Source organism: Sapajus apella, unplaced genomic scaffold, assembly GCF_009761245.1.
Source record: "Sapajus apella isolate SASKATOON/1434 unplaced genomic scaffold, GSC_monkey_1.0 scaffold33, whole genome shotgun sequence".
Taxonomy (NCBI): Eukaryota; Metazoa; Chordata; class Mammalia; order Primates; family Cebidae; genus Sapajus; species Sapajus apella.
In genome coordinates, this window is record NW_022436973.1 from 8,423,841 (window position 1) to 8,440,526 (window position 16,686).

General features: G+C 40.9%; 1 protein-coding gene across 4 annotated transcripts in view; it reads right to left on the minus strand.

Moving 5' to 3' along the window:
• Positions 1 to 16,686, minus strand: part of ACSS2 (acyl-CoA synthetase short chain family member 2) — a 52,158-nt gene that overhangs the window by 28,610 nt on the left and 6,862 nt on the right. The gene's annotated exons all lie outside the window — the stretch shown is intronic.

Genomic DNA, 16,686 nt, shown 5'->3' on the forward strand with positions numbered 1-16,686 from the left:
TTTTTTTTTTTCATTTTTTTTCTTTTTTCATTTTTTTTTTCACATGGAGACCCACTTTCTGTTTATTTCTAAAGACAACACTTGGGCACTTATTTTTTTCTAGCACTACAGTCCTGTGTGGACATCTGTTTCCCTCACTGGATTGTGAGTTCCCTAATGGCAGACAGGTATCTTTTTATATGTTTTCTCCTCCGTGCTTACCACAATGACCGATACACAGTGGGCACCTAATACCTAATTGTAGAATGAAGAGATAAAAGCGTGAATAAACAAGTGAACAAACTTATTTCGGCTCATATGACCAGCTGGATCCAGGATGATCAAAGAAAGAAAGTATGGAAGGAAAGAGGGGAAAAGATAGGACACAGACAAACAAGATAGATGCTGGACAGGCAGGAAAAAGACAAGAGTGAAATTTGTGGAATGGAATTTGGAATCATGTGAAGAAGAGTTTCTTAAGCTTCTACAGTGGGCTCAGTCCTGGACTCAGTGAAGAGACTGGAAGAGGCCCCTAGAGCTGAGGTTCAGAGTATGAGAAGCCTACCCTGCAGTCTGGGCTATTATTGCACCCTGTCCTCTTGCCAGTTATTTTCAGACCTTGCTCCAAATACCTTGTGCATGTTCCCCTTGGCCAAAGTGGCTCTGGTGCCAGATGGATTGTGTACCTCTTCTCTTTTCCCACTGCCTCCATGCCTACTTACAGGAGGGGAATCACACACTTGTTCCTACCATTCTGTGTCCCATATTGGCCTTACCCATGACAAGTAAATGAGGGTAGCTCTTTTATTATCAGAGTATTTGGAATGCAGCACCAAAAGAGGAAGCAGAACAGAAAGTGGAAAGAAAATCCAGGGGCATCATTTTATACATACATCAAGTCTCTCAAGTATAACAGACACATGCAAAAATATTCATTACAATGGTTTGCTGTTATCTAGGTCAAAGGCAGTTTAAATCATTAGTCCTCAACCTAGGGTACTCTATTCCTGGGGGTACCTATGCAGAAAAATATTAAGAGAATAAATCTCTAGATCCTCAACTTCCATATGCAATATTTCCTAACAATGATCTGTCTGAGTTTCTTCTTTCCCACTTTCGTTCACAATTACCCTTCTCCTATGTTAAACAAAAATGTCATAGCTCTCTCTTATCTCAAACTTTATTATGGTATAATGCCAGGGTATGAAAACTTCCAGAGTGCTGAACAAAGGCACAATTTGAGAATGTATAACTTCTGAGGTAGAGCCCCAAGAAAGCAAATCAAGGAGAGCTTCTCTGAGAAATCAGTACTGAAACGGTTGGCATCTTAATTCAACCAGGAAACAAACTCATGGCAAGACTACTTGCCTTATATTTCTTAGAATTACAATTCAGAAGTGAAATAGTTATCACAGAGTCATACATTAACATGTTTATCTTAAGAAAGAAGTTAGGCAATTTCTAACAGAAAGTAGATCTCATTTAGCTGATTATGTTGAGTGATAACTGGCTATGCAAAATAGGTTGTATGGTGGATGTTTTCTTCAAATTATATGAGCTAAATTTGTAGTGCCAACATTTTGAAAGAGTTATAACCTACATATGCATATATATGTATATAATATGTAAAATATTTTGGAAATTATATTTTTTGCAATTTTTAAATCATAGAATTTTTAGATATGAACATTATGTCAAGAGTTACATAATTTTTCAAAATTCTTTTAGGTATACAATTTTAAGAGTTTAAGGCTATTACTCTAAATAATTTTTCAATGTTACTTTGTCCCTTGCCCCCTACATCAGAATTGCCTGAGGAGGTTACAAAAATACAAGTCGGAGGTCTTACCCTCTGAACATTCTAACTCAATAGTCTGGGATAAGGTCCAGGAATCTGGAAATCTAACGACATCCTCAGGTAATTATTTACATTAAAAAATTGGGAAATCCTGGCTCTGAGTATGGAGTTACCAGACTAGATTGTTTACCCCTACTTCAAACTGCAATTTACATAAACTTTCCCCTCTCTCTGAGCCTCAGTTTCCTTCTCTGCAAAGTATAAGATGGGAAAGAGAGTTGAGAGAAGGAAGGGGTTGGTATTAGACTAATCTCTAATGTACCTCAGACTCTGATTCTCATTTCTTCCCTCCACCAGCAGGGGAATGGGTTCTCAACGTCAGTTTCAAAGAAAAGGGGTAGACACAGAGAGGAAAAGATTGTGGAACTTGTGGAGAATTCAGTCACTCCATGAAGAGTTTCTTAAGCTCCTACAGTGAATTCAGTGGGCTCAGTCCTGCACTCTGCCATGGAAAAGACCGGGAGGAGTCCCTGGGGCTGAGATTCAGGGTATGGGAATCACATGGGAGTCCCAAACTTACTTAAATGGGGAAGAAAAAAAAAAAAAAAGAACAAACTTAGTTGAGGTAGAGATCAAAGAAGAGTATTGAAATCTGCCATTCCTGTCTTACATGGTGGTTGTTTAAATCAGATAAGAATCCAGGCCAGGCGTGGTGGCTCATGCCTGTAATCCCAGCACTTTGGGGGGCTGAAGCATGTGGATCACTTGAGGTCAGGAGTCCAAGACCAACCTGGCCAACAGGGTAAAACCCCATCTCAACTAAAAGTACAAAAATATTAGCCAGGTGAAGTGGTGCATGCCTGTAATGCCAGCTGCTTGGGAGGATGAGGTGGAAGGACAGCTTAAACCCAGGAGGTGGAGGTTGCAGCGAGCCGAGATCATGTGCTACTGCACTCCAGCCTGGGCAACAGAGCGAGGCTCTGTCTCAAAATAAAAAAGAATCCAGCAAATTCCTCATATGAGTATAAAACTGCTTTAGAGGACATTCACTCATCTGATTCTCACAGCTACCTTTGCAGTAGGTAGAGCAAATATTATCATCATCTTAAAGATATAAGAAACCCAGAGGAAGTGGCTTGCTAAGGCCACAAAAGGGGGTTAATGGCAAATCTGTAACTAGGCCCTAGGTTTCTGACTTCCAGACTCGTGTTGGTTCTGCTGTACCAATTTGGAGTGTGCCCAAATGAACATGAAAGAGCCTCTCTCCTAGGAATCTCCAGGAGCACTGTGGAAAGCTGAGGAGGAGGGGACTCCCATGCATTTTTAGCTTTAGCCCATGGCCAAGGCCAAACTCACCATGATCACGTCAACATCCTACAACTTCCTGAAAGACCCAAAACCTAAGGCAAGACCCAAAACTTCACAGTCCTTGGCATTGCCAAGTATCACAAAAGCACTTGTATATTCATTTGCTCCTAGAGACATGTCTCCCTCCTCCCCACCCTCTTGACAGAAATAAGGAAAAGCTCATTGTTCCCAACATTTCATTCTTGAACAAAATTATAACTTATAGGCAAAAATCTTGCTCCCATCAGAATGTGAACTTCATAAGGACAAGGTACAAATATTTCTTATTTATTGCTATAGCCTAAGCACCTAGTACAGTCCCTGGTACATGTCTATAAATAACTATAAAAATTTAAAAACCTGCTACTAGAAGCTATTGGATTATCCATAGAGCATGGCTATCCATATAAATAAAATTATATTTCTGTCAGTTTTTTCCTTATGTGAAAACAACTAGAAATATTTTTAACAAATCTGGATGTCATATTAGGATTCTCTAACTTTTTTCTTTTTTTTTTTTTTTGAGACAGGGTCTCACCCAGGCTGGCATGCAGTGGCATAATCACCACTCACTGCAGCCTCAACCTCCCAGGCTCAAGCAATCCTCCCCACTCAGCCTCTCGAATATCTGGGACCACAGGTATGCATGACCACACCCAGCTAATTTTTTTTTTTTTTTTTGAGATGGAGTCTTGCTCTGCCACCCAGGCTGGAGTGCAGTGGCGAGACCTCAGCTCACTGCAACCTCCGCCTCCCGGGTTTAAGCAGTTCTCCTGCCTCAGCCTCCCAAGTAGCTGGGACTACAGGCGCCCATCACCATGCCCGGCCAATTTTTGTAGAAACAGGGTTTCACCATATTGGCCAGGCTGGTCTCAAACTCCTGACCTTATGATCCACCCGCCTCAGCCTCCCAAAGTGCTGGGATTACAGGCATGAGCCACCATGTCTGGCTCACATCTAGCTAATTTATTATTATTATTATTGTTATTTGACACTGAGTCTCACTCTGTCGCCCAGCCTGAAAAGCAGTGGCATGATATTGGCTCATTTCAACCTCTGCCTCCCAGGTTCAAGTGATTCTCCTGCCTCAGCCTCCTGAGTAGCTAGAACTACAGGCGTGAGCCACCACACCTGGCCTAATTTTTAAAATTTTTGTAGAGATGGGATCTACCTGTGTTGCCCAGGCTGATCTCAAACTCCTGAGCTCAGTGATGCTTCTACCTCAATCTCCCAAAATGCTGGGATTACAGGAGTGAGCCACTGTGCCTGGCAGATTCTCTAACTCACTATATTTGGTAGTTTGGAGGACACCTCAAATAGCCATCCTCAAAAACAGCTCTGAAACTAAAGTTCAACAAGAACCCTCTGTGACTGCTCCTTTGGACAGATTTTCATGTATTAAAATATCATGGTCAAAAAAAAAAAAGCAAATATTAGTTTCCAAAATTAGTCTCTAGTCAAAAAATCACACTTAGAAATGCAAGTGTTTGGCCAGGCGTGGTGGCTCATGCCTGTAATCCCAGCACTTTGGGAGGCTGAGGGGGGCGGATCACGAAGTCAGGAGATCAAGACCATCCTGGCCAACATGGTGAAACCCCATCTCTATCAAAATACAAAAAATTAGCCGGGCATGGTGGCATGTACCTGCAGTCCCAGCTACTTGGGAGGCTGAGGCAGGGGAATCATTTGAACCCAGGAGGCAGAGGTTGCAGTGAGGTGGAATAGTGCCACTGCACTCCAGCCTGGTGACAGAGCAAGACTCTGTCGAAAGTTGGAAGGAAGGAAGGAAGGAAGAGAGGGAGGGAGAAAGAAAGAGAGAGAGAAGAGGCTGGTCCGAAGGTAGTGAGTTATCTCAATTGATTGTTCACAGTCAGTTACAGATCGAACTCCTTGTTCTACTCTTTCCCCTCTTCTCACTACTGCACTTGACTAGTCTTTTTTTTTAAAAAAAAAAAAAAAAAAAAAAGGAAGCAAGAGAGAAGAAGGAAAGAGAGAGAGAGAGAGAAAGGAAGAAAGAGAAGAAAGGAAGGAAGGAAGGCAGGCAGTTGTTCATATGCTCTAGAGATGTTTTCTATATGGGCAACTCCATGTGTAATGTATTCCAGAGTGAATAGTTTCTGGGTCGTATTTATTTTATTTAAATAAAATAATGATGCTCCCAACAGTAAAACCGTAAGGCTTTGAATAAGTAGACCAGATCTTAGAACCGTAGATGAGGGCCGTTCTGAAAACTTTATATTCCAAAAGGAGATAACAGATATGTCCAAGGCCCTTCTATATCTGAGATTTTACAATATTCTCTTGTCTGTTCTCTAATTCAAAATTCCAAGCTGGCCAGGTGCAGTGGCTCATGTCTGTAATCCCAGCACTTTGGGAGGCCAAGGCGGGAAGCTCATCTGAGGTCAGGAGTACGAGACCAGCCTGGCCAACACAGCGAAACCTCGTCTCTACTAAAATACAAAAAATTAGCTGGGCATGGTGGTGTGTGCCTGTAGTCCCAGCTACTCAGGAGGCTGAGGCAGGAGAATCGCTTGAACCTGGGAGGCAGAGGTTACAGTGAGCTGAGATCGCACCATTGTACTCCAGCCTGGGTGACAAGAGCAAAACTCTGTCTCAAAAAAATAGAAATAAATATAACATTAGCTGGGTGTGGCGGTGCACACCCGTGGTCCCAGTTACTCAGGAGGCTGAGGTGGGAGGATCACTTGAACCCTGGAGTTCGAGGCTACTGGGAGCCACAATTGTACCACTGCACTCCAGCCTGAGGAACAGAGCAAGACAGAGAGGAAGGAAGGAGGAAGGAAGGAAGGAAGGGAGGGAGGGATGGAGGGGAGGAGGGAGGGATGGAAGAGAGAGACAGAGAGAGAGAGAAAGAAAGAAAGAGAGAGAGAAAAGAAAGAAAGAAAAAGAAAGAAAGAGAGAGAAAGAAAAAGAGAGAAAGAGGGGTGGGGGGTGGGAGGGAGGGAGGGAGAGAGAGAGAGAAAGAAGGAAATAAATAAAGAAAGAAAGAAAAGGAAGGAAGAGAAAGAAAGGAAGGAAAGCAAAATCTTAAGTATTATGAGAGATTATATGTGGCTGTCAATGAGGCTAATGTAATCTTAGATACGTAAAGTCAAAGAATGGTAATAGTACCCTGGTCAAGGCAGACTATAGCTGTAATACTTAATGAGAGATATTGGCCAACTAAAGTATATCCAGGGGAGACTGACATTGTTGTTGAGGAAGCCACATCATATGAGGAACCTGAGAATGTGGACTCAGTATCACCTCATTTATAAAACAAGAATACCGGACTAGATCAGGGGTTTTCAAACTGAGCTTTCAAACCGAGCTTTGCAAATACTTAGGGGTTCCAGACACACACCTCACAGGGAACACAGTGACAGGGTGGAGAAGCCCACAGAACGTGGCTCTAGGCCTCCCATCTGTGATCTAACCAGATCAGCCCCACTGCTACCTGTTTTTTGGTATGGGGCTTTGGCATAATAATAAAAATAGCTACTACACTTTTTGCCAAGCACTAAGCCCTTTATATAGGCTATTCCAATTATTCCCCACAACGATCTATGTCACAGAACTTGTTATTATTTCCACTTTACAGACATGAAAGGTTTAAAGAGGTGAGATAACTTGCCCAACTAGTGAGTATTAAGGTAGAGATGTAGGGATTGAATCAGAATGATCCAGAATCAGAATGAGAGCTTATGAGGATTGTTAGGGATGGGGATATCGGTACTATGATTCCTGATTTGTATGGGAACTGGACCAAATGACCTTTAAGGACTGAAATTGAGTCTTGAATTCTCAGAGGTTCAAGGTGTGAGACACTGCAGATCATTACCAGTGCCCAACCTCTACCAAACCAAATCTAGGAAATGGGGGAAGGCCCATCCTCAACTCCAGGCCTTCTGAGTTGTTATAAATGTGGGATTGCTATAAAGCAAGAACCCCTGCTCCCATCTGACAACCTGGTATCTTCAAAAGAGAGAAAGCCAGTTCCTCCCCTCCCCTAACTTCTCCCAGAAATGTAGGGAACTTATCAGGGCAGTTCCCTACATTTGTGACAGAAATTCTGAAGGTCAGTGCCAGAAGTAACTTAAGCAAGTGTCCTGTACACCCCTAACAGTTTATAAGCGGGAAAATGAAGGCTTAGAAAAGGGCATTAACCAAAGCCATTCTTTTCATTAAATGTTTACTAAAAACACCAGTATAAGAAGTTGGCCCAGACACAAACTCAGTAGCTGATATGGAGCTCAGGATGCTGAAACAGGCCTCAAGACAGTCTTCAGAGCAATACATTCCTTATTCATACGCCACCTACTTCCAAAAAAGTGACTTGGAAAGCACAGCCTACTTATCTCATTTTTACCACTTTAGGGAGGAGTTCTGTAAAGTGCCAAGGGTCATAAAACTCAGGGAGAAATGAGAGAAACAGATTAGAAATCCACCTTAAACATGAACTCCTCCAGCTCTCCTCCACAATCTGCTCACCTGATTCAAGTGGAAAAAGACTGTTCCCAACAAGTATCTCCCATTAGCTTTGAGTATCTATGCTACCAGCCACAAACAACCCTCAGGCAAGGGGAGCAGACTCCGTCCTCAGCCTCTTCATTCCAAACCTTCTAAAATTCTTGCTTTATGGTGTCAACATCATTATAGAAAAAACATAAATTAATAAACAAAATCCTCTCTCTTTCTTACCATCTAGACAGAAATTCAGCCCACCTACTGAGTCACCAGAGTCACTATAGATTGCAACAGAACTTCTAAAAACTGCTTCCTCTCTTCAGAAACAGTCATAGAATTCTGGAAGATGAGAGATGAAAGAGACCTTGCAGAATGTCTGTAGTTCATCTCCCACCATGCCTAAAAGGGAAGGCCCAGAGAGAGGAAGAGAATGGTCTGACGTCATCTTTCTCAAATGAGTGTTTTTCTTTACCAAGTATATCTTAAACAATAGACACACTGTTGTGAAACTAATGAGGATACAGATATAGTGTGTATATTTGACAAGATGGGGATGGTTGAGAAACTGAGACAAGCTCATGTTTTGACAAGGAGGTTTGTCAAGATGATATGGAAAATGAGAGCCCTAGAATATATTGTCCTGTCATTCATGTTCAGGGCCTCTAAATTATCTAGGTCCATATTCTGGAGTTCACTTCAGTGATGTGGGGAGGTAGGGACTCTTTTTTTTCTTTTTTTTTGGCCCTCAAATACACACATTCACACATATACCTACAAGGATCTGGGGAGCTCCAAAATGTCATACTATGGAATTCATATTCAGGAGCATACAACGATCCTTGTATGATGTAGGACAGAGCACAGCTTCTGTCCTAGGGTCACTCCTAAAGTTGCCTTATTCTCAAAAGCGCCAGTTCCTGAAGAAGGACTGAAATATAGTGAGAGGCATGAAGAAACAGTAGTGATTTCAGCTGAGGGTGAGGATTTAGGTGGCTCAGAGATAATGACAGCCTTAAGGCAACCCAAAGCAAAGCAAACAATGGAAAGAATCAACTATACCAAATGTCTTGGGCTTTGGTACGAGGGACTTCTAGAAAAAGTAGAGATTGAGCAGCTAGTATAAATGACCAGAATATCAGCCATCCACTACTCTTTCCACTCTCTCCTCATAAACCTTTTACTTAATCCCCCAAATCTCTGACAGCCCTCCAGTGTTCCTTCAACTAGCTAACTCCCTTCCACTCCTTCAGCTACCTCTAACACCCTCACTGACCATCTCTCCCTGAATGACTATCCCAATGCCTTTTCACTGATCATTTTCTCATATATATACACATGCATCTCTGCTAACATATTTATATGCCACACCAGGGCGAAGACAGTATGAGAGGGTTGGAACCAAAGTCTTTATTTTGCAGGACAAATTTAGCTCTTGGATCAGATGAAAATGTGTGTTCAAAAGAGCAGTGTTTATACGGACTAAGAGAATCCTTGACTCTTCCTCTCACTTTCTCCCCAGCTCCCCACCATTTACACGCCTAGTTACCTGTGCTGGTTTCTTTCCATAATGAAAAATAGCTAATACACTTTTTTTTTTTTTTTTGCCAAGCACAAAGCCCTTTATACAGATTAAATTACTATAAAATTACTAAATTACTCTAGAATTTCATTGTTCCATTCCATTCCCACCAGCAGCATCCCATTTGAGGACTGAATAACAAACTCTGTTCTCTGGCTTCACATTCCCATTTCCATATATATCCAAATTAATCCTCTTAACATTTGCTGTAACTTCTACATTCCCCTGCATACAACCTTTCACAGATCTCCAAAAATAGTCAAGATCTCCCATACCTGGACCTCATCCACTGTTGAAGACAACCTGACTCCTCTTTCACTCCCCATATCCAATCCAAGTCAGCAAATTCCATGGGTTCTTCATTCAAAATAGATCCAGAATTTGACCACATCTAACCATCTCCATGACTACTACTATGGTCTAAATCACCATAATCTATCACCTGGATTTTTATAATAGCCTCCTAATTGGTCTCCCTGCTTCTACTTTTCCCCTTCTACTGTCTATTCTTAATATAAAAGCACTTAAATAGAAGCCAAATCACTGTCACATCTATGCTTAAGACTGTCTAGTGGTTCCCCAACTCACTGTGAATAAAAGGCCAAAGTCTACATTGGCTTTTAAGATGTGACATGATCTAATATCCTGCTGATGTCAATACTACTCTCTTTCCTAGCTCACACTGTTTTAGCTACACTAACTTCCTAGCTAGTCTTCAAACACACCAGGCAGCAGCACATTTGTTTTTCCATATACCTGGAACATTTCCCCTCCCTACCCCAACTATCTGCGTGGCACACTCCATTATTTCCTTCAGATCTCTGCTCAAATGTCATCTTTATTAAAAGGTTCTTTTCTTATCAGCTCCCACTCTGCACTGTCACTTCCCTTTCCTCTTGCTCTGCTCTATATTTTTCTATAGTACTCATCACTACCTGTCATATACTTAATGGTTTCTGTGTTTATTGTCTGTCTCCTTAAGCTGGAGTATAACCCCCATGAAGGCAAGAACTTTGTTTAGAATAGTACCTGGAATATAATAAGTTCTTAGTAACTATTTATTGAATGAATAAATTGTTCCCTGCATAAATCTTTTATTCTAAACATGCCTGGTCTTTTCAGTGTCCCAATATAAATAATTGCGGTGGCTAATATTTAAGTGCAGTCAATGTGCCAGGAATTTGACACATTATTTAATCCTACAAAACTGACAACTCCATGAGATAAAAGATATTTTTATCCACATTTGCAGGTGAGAAAACTGAGCCTCAAAGAGGCTAAGTAACTTGCCCAAGACCAATAGCTAATTAGTGGCAAAAATAGGACTCAAACTGGGTTAGTCTGACACCAAAATACATTCTCCTGATCTTTATGTTATCCTGCCTCCCTATAAGGCTTTCTCCTTTCTGTGAACTATTTGTGTAAGTAGCTCTTTGCAGTTTGGCCCATAATTCTTTTTTTTTTTTTTTTGAGACAGTCTTGCTCTGTCGCCAGTCACCAGGCTGGAGTGCAGTGGCGCAATCTCAGCTCACTGCAACCTCCACCTCCCGGGTTCAAGCAATTCTTCTGCCTCAGCCCCCCAAGTAGCTGGGACTACAGGCACGCACCACCACGCCCAGCTAATTTTTGTATTTTTTAGTAGAGATGGGGTTTCACCATGTTGGCCAGGATGGTTTTGATCTCTTGACCTCATGATCTGCCCACCTCGGCCTCCCAAAGTGCTGGGATTACAGGGGTGAGCCACCATGCTCGGCCTGACCCATAATTCTTTTCAGGTTTTTTTTTAATTTAATTTATTACCTGCTAGTTATGATGTATAAAATGATTTCCATTTATACTAATGGTATAGTTTCCTTTTTATAAAAGGTTTATAAAGTTTATATAAAAAGTCAACTTAAAAATACCAAGTTAGTTCAGTCAGTTCAAAAAATCCTGAATAATTAACATTGGAAAATCACTACAATAAACCCACAGCAAGTTAATGGTTATAATTAAAGTCTTAGCTTTTTAGAATAAAACAAACCCTCACATGTATCTACTCTTTTAATTTTTTTTCGTTTTTCTCTCTAACTTTACAGTTAACTGACAGTGAGATAAAGTCAAATGTACGTACATCAATCTTGTTTCATTAAGAGCTATGTGAATTCTGTCAGTGCATTATGAGGAACAACATCTAAGAGGATATTCTATGTTTGCTTCACAGGTTACTACTCTGTTGTGTATCCAGGGTGGTGCATATATTCACATAACAGATACACTTCTCTCTTTCTCATTGTTAATTCAGTAATTCTGTTACTGTCTGTTATAATTACCATTTTGGTACAGCACAGTACCCTAATTTAGTTTTTTTGGACGAATATGATATAGGGAAAAACAAAAAACAAAAACCAACCTTATTTACATATGGCTTTTCTTTAACCAATAACATACTCTGTTGCCCAGGCTGGAATGTAGTGGCATGATCTTGGCTCACTCACTACAACCTCCCCCTCCTGGGTTCAAGCAATTCTCCTGTCTCAGCCTCCCAAGTAGCTGGGATTACAGGCAGGCCCACCACACCTGGCTGATTTTTGTATTTTTAGTAGAGATAGGGTTTTGCCTTGTTGGCCAGGCTGGTCTTGAACTCCTGACCTCAGATGATCTGCCTGTCTCGGCCTCCGAAAGTGCTGGGATTACAGGCATGAGCCACAGAACCTGGCCCAGGCTGTTTTCATATAGATTATCTGTTTTGTTTTGTTTTTGAGACAGAGTTTCACTCTTGTTGCCCAGGCTGAAGTGCAAAAGTGTGATCTCGGCTCACTGCAACCTCCGCCTCCTGGGTTCAAGCCATTCTCCTGCCTCAGCCTCCAAAGTAGCTGCAATTACAGGTACCCAGAACCACACCCAGCTAATTTTTGTATTTTTAGTAGAGATGGGGTTTCACCATGTTGGCCAGGCTGTTCTCGAACTCTTGACCTCAAGTGATTCACCTGTCTTGACTTCCCAAAGTGCTGGGATTATGATGTGAGCTACCATGCCCAGCCAATCTATTTGGTCTTTCCAAATAGAATGTAAATTCCATGAGACTAGGGTCTAGGACATTTAAATCTAATAACACATTTTTTTTTTTTTTTTTTGAGACATAGTTTCACTCTTGTTACCCAGGCTGGATGGAGTGCAATGGCGCGATCTCGGCTCACCGCAACCTCCGCCTCTTAGGTTCAGGCAATTCTCCTGCCTCAGCCTCCTGAGTAGCTGGGATTACAGGCACGCGCCACCATGCCCAGCTAATGTTTTGTACTTTTAGTAGAGACGGGGTTTCACCATGTTGACCAGGATGGTCTCGATCTCTTGACCTCGTGATCCACCCGCCTGGGCCTCCCAAAGTGCTGGGATTACAGGCTTGAGCCACCGCGCCTGGCCTTCTAATAACACATTTTATCTGATACTTTAAAGTTAATTTAAATCAATTTGGCTAATGAGACTAATTTCTCTTTTTATCTGTCACAGCCAAGTACTAGACTACCAGAATAAGGAGGTAGTACCATAAGTGAAAAAAAAAAAGTTGACTAGCAGTGATAATATCTGGAAATTAGTCTTGGTTCTATCTTCAAACAGGTGTATAACCCTTAGGCAAATCACTTAGCTTCTTTGTCTTTTAATCTACCAATCTTTGAAGACAGTTGGCCTCAATGGACTCTAACAGTCACTTCAAGTTCTAAAAATACCACTATTCCATGAATATTTGCAATGTGTCAAGGCAAAAGTTAAAGGCCACATTATTGCTTAATATGGTTCTATTTTGGATCATGGGAGTACTTTCCTAAGAGCACCATTTCCTTTGTGGATAATTTCAATGTCTATACAGTGCATGATCCAAAACAAGAAACAAGCTACAAATGTGGCTTGTTAATGCCACCACAGCTATCTAAATGAATAAATTTAAGAAGAAAGCCATAATGTGGTTCTGTAAGAAGTATGTCAGTTGGAGCAAACCATGGAAAAGGTGTCATTTTTAAAAGCATTAATAAGAATTAGAGCAGGAAGAAGGTGAGCTCCAAGAGGGAGAACTTTGGGAGGAAGAGGAGAACTTTACATGATAGTGAATTTGGAAAATATTAAATATATGGTAAAGGGTTAAATAGCACAAGAAAAAAAGGTAAACAATTATTATTTTTTCATTATTATTGTTTTTTGAGACAAAAGTGTTGCTCTGTCACCCAAGCTGGAGTGCAGTGGCACGATCTCCACTCACTGCAACCTCCACCTCACAAGTTCAAGCAATTCTCCTGCCTTAGTCTCCCAAGAAGTTGGGACTACAGGTGGGCACCACCACACCCAGCTAATTTATATATATGTATATATATATCTTTCTCTCTCTTTTTTAAAAATTGTAAGAAATGGCATTAATTTTTAAAAATATTTTTAGTAGAGTCGGGGCTTCACCATGTTGTCCGGGCTGGTCTTGAACTCCTCACCTCAGGTGATCTACCCACCTTGGCCTCCCAAAGTGTTGGGATTACAGAAATGAGCCACCACACCTGGCCTGGTAAGCAATTATTAACTTCAGAGTAAATAAAAATCTGAACGTAAAAGGAAATATAACCATAGTATGCTATTCTTATGTAACTGATTTTAAATTAACTAGAAAACAACTGTAATTATATTGAGAAGAAGAGAGAAGGAAGTTAGAGAGGTATATGAGAACCAAATTCTCATCTATTATAGTAAGAAATCAATACTTTCTTTAAAAATGATTAAGAACAGCAGTATAAGTGTATCATTTAAAAATATAGAGACAACAAAGGGAAGTAACCATATCTGGCATATTGCACTTTACTTTCTTATAATAAAATGTGATTAATTTGTATTTTGCTTTTGCTTTACTATAAACATAAAATAATTAAATAATAATTGCTTAATAGTACTTGTCTCCTGCCTTTTTACCTGTCTATTCATAATGCCTAATGCAGCCCTGAGTATCCAATATCTTTAACAATTCTTGTGGAGGGAGAGACCAATGTAAAAATGAAGCGAGGATGCCTTGTTACTGAGTTACAGAATTTTGCACTGGAAGTAAATTTAGAGATTATTTAATCCAGTGCTTCCCCAGTGGCTGTCCCATGGGATACTGCTTCTTGTGGTATTAATAGCATGCTGGCAAAAAGTGTTTGGGGCTTAAATAAATTCGGGAAATCCTACGTTAAACAAAATTAATCAGGTATCTCTAATGTAGGACTTCTTGGAGACTTTACTATGCCAATATATATTGGGAATCTCACACAAAGGCAATTTTTTATGTAGTGTTTCTCAGCCTCAATCATTTTATGAATTAAGAAGCTCCCTACTAATATCTCCAGTAATCAGTGGTGCCTGAAGCATTCTTTGGAAAACGCTGATCTAGTCTACTTCTCTCATTTTACAGATGGGGAAAGAGGGGTTCTCCAGAGCCTGTTCAGGTAAGGGTAGAAGGGAAACTGGTGTCTCTAGAAAGAAAGGGCCTCAGGATTCTGGAAAATTCTCCAGTGATTGAAAACTCTGGCCTGTATATTCTGTTTTTCATTAGGCACCTGAGTTCTTTCAAACCAGGGAACAAATTCAGATACAGGCATTTCCTTTGAAAATACTTTTTTCTCTTTTCTTTTTTATTGCTTTCTTATTTTATTTTTATTATTAATACTTTTTGAGAGAGGATCTTGCTCTGTTGCCCAAGTTGGAGTGCAGTGGTGTGATCTCTGCTCACTGCAACCTCCACCTCCTGGGCTCAAGCAATCCTTTCACTTCGGCCTTCTGAGTAGCTAAGACTACAGCTGTGCACCACCATGCACAGCTAATTTTTGTCTTTTATATAGAGACAGAGTTTCACCACATTGCCCAGGCTGGTCTCAAACTCCTGAGCTCAAGCAATCGACCTGCCTTGGCCTCCCAATGTGCTGGGATTACAGGTGCGAGTCCCCATGCCCAGCCTCTTTCTTTCTTTTTTGTAAAATAGAGATGGGGTCTCACTATGTTGCCCAGGCTGGTCTCAAACTCTTGAGCTCAAGCAATCCTCCTGCCTCAGCCTCCCAAAGTGCTGGGATTACAGGCATGAGCCACATGCCCAGCCTCCTTTGAATATCTTTAAAGAGCCTAGGAAATGAGCCCAAGCGTTGGCTGGAGCCCAAGCATAAAGCTCTAGAGCAAAAGCTAAAGAGAGTCTCAACAGACACAACAGACAGTGAATTTCTGTGGCAAAGTAGCCCCCAACTTAGCAATGGTAATATAATAACAGAGCACGCACACTTGTACAGTGTTTTCCAATAAATAAATAAGTGCTTTTATAACATCATCTCGTTTGATTCTTATAACAACCTAATGAGAAAAACAAGGATAGAATTATTATCCCTATTTTATGGAAGTAGAAACTCTTAGCTAAATGCCTTTTCTGTGGTTATACAGCATGTTAATGACAGAGCTAGAATGAGAACCTAAATTTTCCTGTCTCCTCAAGGCTCTTCTCACTATATCACACAAACTAGGCAAAGATATTGTGTGAGCTCCAATTTAACTCTCCCATGAACCATCCAAGCTGCTCCTATTGGCTAGCTCAAAAAATTGATCAGGCCAGACATAGTGGCTCATGCTAATTACAGCATTTTGGGAGGCCAAAGCAGGTGGATCACTTGAGTTCAGAAGTTCAAGAACAGCATGGGCAACATGGCGAAACCCCATCATTACAAAAAATACTAAATACAAAATACAAAACAAATAATTAGCCAGACGTGGTGGTGCATGCCTATAGTCCCAGCTACTTAGGAGGCTGAGATGGGGGGATGGCTTCAGCAGGGGAGGCAGAGGCAGAGGTTGCAGTAAGCCAGGATTGTGCCACTGCATTCCAGCCTGGGCAACAGAGCAAGATCCTACCTACAAAACAAAACAAAACAAAAAGTAGATCAGTTCTGAGTGCTCATAGGCAGAACCAATACCCCAATTACTGGAACTCAAAGTCCTATTTGGGTTCAGTATAGTACTATCTCCTCGACAGCTATCTCCTAGACTGCTTCTTCCTGGGAGAAGCAGTCTTAGAAATTTCCTGCCGGGGAAGCTGCATGGTCTAGTGGTACAAGCAAGGAGTCAGACAGACTTGAGTTTGAATCCTGGCTCTACCACTTATATGACCTTATTCACCATACAACCCTTCAATGCTTCATTTGTTCACCTGTAAAATGAAACTAAGAATTACTATTTTACAAAGCTGTTTAGAAGCCAAGATAAGAAATTAGAGGAATAATAGACTGTCATGGTTAAGAGTAAGCTCTGTAATTATACTGCCTAGGTTTGAATATCAGCCTTGCTTCTAGCTAGTTGTTTCACTTCAGATATGTCACTTGACTTCTCATAATTTCAGTTTACCTATGCAAAGTGAAGAAAACAAATAGTGTTTTCATAATTATTGTAAGCATCAAAGGAGATAATATTTGTTAAGCACTTAAGCACAGTTTCTGGCACACAGCTCATTAAAAGATAATGATAATGATAGTGGTAGTAGCAATAGTGA